Raw genomic sequence first — 6,435 nt, 5'->3', positions numbered from 1 at the left:
GTCCTCATTTGTAAGTCGATTTGAACAAAAGCGTCTGCTAAATGAAAAAATGTAAATGTAAATATTAGTATAACCTGTGGTATAGATGAGTGCCAGTCAACTTTTTTCTGATTCCATTCTTTTAGAAACCATGCACAGGAAGCATATGTACTTTTGGTACTCGGTGTAGAGTCAGTAGTACAGTTTTATTATAATATAATGGAGAAGGGTCTGGCTGCAGACTTGCTCTCTCAGACACTTGCGCTTCTTTTTTTATTGGATATTTTATTCCACTTATTGGTTACTTCTTTTTTGAATCTCTCAACATTTGTTTTTCTCTTGTGTAGGTGTGGTTGACTGAAAGTCTGTGGAGTGGAGCTGGAGCTCAGCAGATGTGTGATGCTGTAGATACTGTGGTCTTGTAAAGAAGGGCATCTTCACAGCTTTCTATTCAGACAAAGAGTTTGCTGGATTCTGTTTTATGGACTGCTACTACAGAATGAATTAATGAATGAGTGGTTTATCTATCTATCTATCTATCTATCTATCTATCTATCTATCTATCTATCTATCTATCTATCTATCTATCCTTTTACTTGAATTGGTGACTGAAACTGAAAGCTAAATAAATGTTTTAGTGGATAAAGCTGTGTCTGTTTGCTTAATTGGTATATGGCACTTAAAACAAGGTTACTTAACTCTTCTGACTAATTTTTAAATTTGATAATTTAATGGTTTTGTCATATTTATTTTTCTCTATCAGGCAAAACCTAGTTTTCTAGTGTAACACTTTACAATAAAGTTTCATTTGTTGACTGATGTATTAACTAACATTAACTATGAGCAATACATTTGATACAGTATTTATTAAACTTGGTTAGTTAAGGTACGTTGTTTGTTCTTGTTAGTTCACTAATGTTAACAAATACAGCTGACTTTAAATGACTTTAACTTAAGAACAGCAAGTGCCACTAACCGTGTTAAGAGACGTTTGTATTCTCAAAAATAATTGTAATCTGTATTTGATTATTGATAAACTAAGACCTACATGTGGTGGTGATTACGTCAGTAAGCCATTTTGAAAGTACTTTCGAAAGTAATTTAAAATAATATTCTTTACATCATTAACGCTGTTTTTACATGGGATGAATTTCAATTGATTTTATAGGAATATGTGTTTAATTTATCGCTTTCTATTAATCTATAGGCCAATAGCGATTAAGAGTATGGCTCGCCTTTAGATGGAACAGCCAGTTTTTGCTAAACCTTTTGCCACGCCCCCTACCTTTCTTTCCACCAATGAGAAACCTTTAGACACGCCCACCTTTTGCCACGCCCATTGCTCCAGGCTGCAGTTACCCCTACTTGCCTCAAGTGGACAAAGAGGCACTGTTGTGATATTAATTTGGTTTTATTGTTTTTTTTTAGTTTAGCAAAATCGTCTGTTAATGTCGGCAGCCATTACACTTGTGGAAACTACAGTGAGATTTATATTCTCTTTCTTCTGTTAATTAAAGAAACTGTGTTTTCTTTCAATTAAAATATGTGGCACCAGATTCATCCTTCTGTCGTTAATCTGCACCTGCTACATTAGCAATTGGAAAAAACTGTAATCGACAACTATTTTGATAATCGATTAGTCGGTTTGAGTAATTTTTAAAGACAAAAGTAAAAAATTATTTGATTCCAGCTTGTTAAATGTGAATATGTTCTAGGGTCTTCTCTCCTCTGTGACAGTAAACTGAATATCTTTAAGTAGTGGACAAAACGAGAAATTTGAGGACCATTCCTGGGCTTTTGGGGAAACACTGATCCACATTTTTCTGACATATTATAGACCAAACAACTAACTTTTATATTTATACAGATGTGTAGTAAATTACATTTATGTAATGCCTTCACCACATCTGTTAATAAAACTTTTAACACAGAATCAGTTGAAGTCTTTATTCAGCTAAAGCAATCTACTTTTATCTTTGAAATGAAAATATACAAATTACTGTATGATTTGATTTAGCCATTTGATTTAGACAAACTATAAAACATTTTAAGTGTTATAAGTTTGTAGAAAATGAGCAAAACATTGTCAAAGTACTGCAAGGTTGTGGATTTCAAAACTTGACCAATATACACATTTGAGTCAAAATGATTTTGACTCAAGTGCACCACAATGCAGTATATGATTAAAGACAAAAATAAAGTGTATAAAGACATTTGTACAACTCTTTTTTTTAACTATATAGTGCATTTTATGTACTAAATGTAACATTTGTGGGCAAAAATAAATAAATAGAGAGATTAAGAATGTCAATATTCACGTTCATGTATTTAAAAAAAAAAACTTCAGCTTTCGCTTTGTTATTAAAAACTTTTTTTGAATGATTGAGCAAACGATTAAGAATGACACAGAATAATCATCATATATTTTATTATGGCACAACAGATACATTTTGGCAAAGTTATAAAATGACACATTTTAAGGACTCTTGTTTATGTCAAATAAGAATATTATAAAACTGCTTCATTGTAGACTCATTTGGGGCATAGCTTACCTCGGGTAAATCATTACGACAATCACTAACCATGACACAATTGTAAGGTCCAGGCACTCGGCCCAAGGAAGGGATCCGGTGCTGGATGAAGGTTTCCTGCGTGTTCGGTCTTTCGGCGTACAGTTATATAACTACGTGTAGTGTTTTGAGTTTGACCATTCCAGCAAACTTATAGAGTGATTTTGTGTGCCGTTAATCCCTGTCCTGTCTTTTAATAAACTGCAGGTATGTAATTGTTACAAAATAACCACTATACGATCACATGTCATTGTAATGTTAGATTGAAATATTTTTTTTCTTTTTGCAAAGTATGAAATTGTATGTGTGTATAAATATATTAATATTGAATATTATATTATATTATATTGAGAATATATTTACCTGATTGACTTTGTCTAAGGTTGTATTGTATATGATGTCTAATAGGCCTACATGTTTTGAATGGAAATAAGTGAAACAAGACACTGTATGTAGTAAGTTTATTGTTAGAAATGGTCAGAACAGCTTTGGACTTGAGCGAGACAGAACAAAGAACAGAGAGTGATTTTGTGTGCCGTTAATCCCTGTCCTGTCTTTTAATAAACTGCAGACGTGGTCCACCGAAGCCAGTGGTGTCATGTGGTTCTTTGTGGTGCGAGACGAAGTCCGCTACATACGTACAACTTAATTAAAGCTGAGACAATAACCAGCGGTTATGACCAGTACTTTTACTAGCCCCCCATAGTTAATGCAACTGAGTACAACTTAACTAAAGTCAAGCGGTTTAGCCAGAAATCTAAAACCTCACCTGATGTGCCCTATGCTCCATCTAGTCTGAGTTTTAGTATGCACTTAACCCTGGACGCAGATTTGCGGGAAACATAGCCTTCACTTAATCTACTTGAGAAAATAATTTCAGAGTAAGTCAGAGTAAATCAAATGTAACAATTTATTATCAGTCAGGTAAGGATTATGCCAATTACATAGCCAAATCATAGATATCAAATCATTACCAGACATCAAATTCTCAAAGATGAATCTAAGAGTAAAAGATGCATACCTGACTTTTAGAAAAATACGTAGTATGAAGTGTGTGGACACACTTCATGCTATGGGCTCATTCCAGCTACAGAAGGCCCTGATCCTTTTGCTGCAATCGTTTAAATACCTCAGACCAAGACAAACATCCCCCAAGATGAAGACAGAAACTAACAATTGGAATTTGCATTAAGTCAGGTCCCAGACCAAGGTAGTTTACATCTCAACGGGAACAGAAGGTAATTTACATGGAGGACCCTGGGAAGGGGCACTTCCTCCCATCACAGTGGGCAAAATATCTCTTAATTCTTGGGAAATGAATTATCTTTTAATCAACTTTTGTAAGACTGAGACCATTGTACCAGTTGCAATGAGACCATTCAAATGACACCAAACATGACTGTAAATATCACTTGCATTAATATAGACCATTATATTCTACTATTGACCATTCTGAGTGAGCTATGTGAAGGGAAGGAATGGGATGAGAAGGAACTGTTGCATATGTGAGAGAGGCGTTTCCTGCATTTTATCTCAGTGAGATGTGGGAAGAGATGTCTGTATTTTAATGCACTGTGTATATAGTATGTCTCAGAAGATCAAAGTGTCTGAGGTTTCTGTAATTCTTACACAATCTATAAATTATTTTGCACAACAATAGTAATAAAAACAACAATACACTAAGCACAATGTCATTCTATGCTAAAACATACCTTTTTGAAAATCGTTTGTGTTTCAGTGAAAACGCAGTAATATTTTCAAAGTCGCTTTAACTCAACAAGAAACTCATGAATATTCATGTTTGCTCCGCCCAGTGACAGCAGGCAGTGTCAGCAGGCAATCCACCTGTCACTCAAGTGGCCACGCCCTTAATTAAGCAAAACTTTAAGGCTTATTTTATTTTAAATGGAGGGGTTATAAAAAAATTCACCCCCCTCACAGTTGTCATGAAGAGAAAATGAGCTATATAGACCAAACTCATTTTTGAACCAGGCTATAAACATGTTTTTGTCTGCTGTAAAGTTGGGCATTTTAACATTGGGAGTCTATGGGATTGACTCCCTTTTGCAGCCAGCCTCAAGCGTCCAGTCGATGAATTGCAGTTTTAGTCACTTCCTTGTTGGCTTCATGAGAGCAAGGAGGTTGCAGCGCGGTTCCGCTACACAGGCGCGCGTTCGAACATCAGAAAATATTTGGACGTGTGTCATGTCTATAACAATGAATAGTAACAAGCTCACAGTTTAAGGAATAGCGTTTTTTGAACTCGTATAAGAAGATATTAAACTTTTGAATCACTATTTTACTAATTCTAGATCATTTTTGTAAAGCCTAATAATATACTGCGTTGTCGAGAGATTTGCCCCAGGCATTCAATAAAACCGAATTCTTTGTGGTGTTGAGCGGTATCGAGCTGGTAAGACTTTGACGCACTTTGCGGTCTATTTATTTATTTATTTATTCGTATTTTTAAGATTAATCAGCTATTATGTTACCGTAAGATGTCTTGCATAACTGCCACACGTCTCTTTATAAGCGTTTTCTGCATTGAGATCTGTTGTTCCAATCGATGTGCACAAAAATGATCCCGTTCAGTTTCTGCGCATGCAGCCTTGAATGCATTGTTAGATTTGTAGTGTGCTCTTTCATCTTTATCACATTTTATCTCCTCGAGTCTTTTTTTTGATCGCGTAGTCATAAGAATGTTTATTTTGGTGTGAGATTACTTTTGATAATGGGGAGGAAGATGGTGCTGCCACCAAGAATTCAGTGAAACGTCACGGAAGTGGGTTAAATGGGGCGAGGGGTTTCTATCCTCCTCCTCCTCTTCAGAGTTGATCCTGTTGAAAAACAGTGACACATCTGTGCAACAACTGTAATTTACTGTGGTCTTTCTGTACACTATTGAACTATGTTTTATATATGAAGGATGTTATATCTATTGCTGATTTAGCCCGTGTATTTGAGATAGGTGATATGTGATGTGTTTTGAGTTAAAACCGCTAAAACACTAACGTCTGTATGCCACTTACCAAATTTCATCTGAAATACCATACCCCACAGCAGGGCTGGACTGGGACAAAAAATCGGCCCGGGCATTTTTGCCCAGACCGGCCCACTATATGATCATAAACACCACGCATCTTTGCACGCCCTTAATTATATGCATACCAACTCCTATTCATTAAAACCACTAATGCCATGTAATGAGTGAGTATTGGAACGAGTGAGAGTTAACAGATGAAATAAGTCAAAATCTTATATTTATTAATACAGTTGAACTATACTCCACAGCGGTGAATCCTAAAACAAGCTATAAGCGGCTCTGGCATAGCAATACCAGTGTTTCTTACAGGACTTTTGTTAAAACTATGGTGGTGTGCCCTCTGTCCTTCTAAGGGGGTTCGGGGGCATGCCCCCCCGTGAGAAAATTTTGTGCAGTTTAATGTTAAATTCATTAATCTGGTGCACTTTGAGAGTTCAAAATTAAAAGCTCCAACCCATATTCAGTGTGCAAATTAAACAAAGAAAAATTCAAACCTCTTTTAGTTACAGTGTCTATTTACATTACACCTATAAATAGTTATAATATTAATCCAATGACAGTAATAGCCATATTTTGTAAAACAAATGCACAAAAAAATAAAGGAAACTTTCTTAATTAGTTTAGAAAAAAAACTTTTTGACCACCGGCCGGTTCGGCCTGAAATGGACCGGCCGTTCGGGATTGTTCCCGGTATTCCCGATTGCCAATCCGCCCCTGCCCCACAGCCATGTCCCTTGGGCTCCTTATCCTCTAAAAATAGAGCCCTTTTACCATTCTTAGCAACAGGAGAGAGAAACATGCTGGGGAACTGAAAGAGATCTTTTTTATGCAGACACAGTATGT

This window comes from Carassius carassius, chromosome 24, assembly GCF_963082965.1.
Source record: "Carassius carassius chromosome 24, fCarCar2.1, whole genome shotgun sequence".
NCBI classification, from domain to species: Eukaryota; Metazoa; Chordata; class Actinopteri; order Cypriniformes; family Cyprinidae; genus Carassius; species Carassius carassius.
This window is presented reverse-complemented; position numbering follows the sequence as displayed.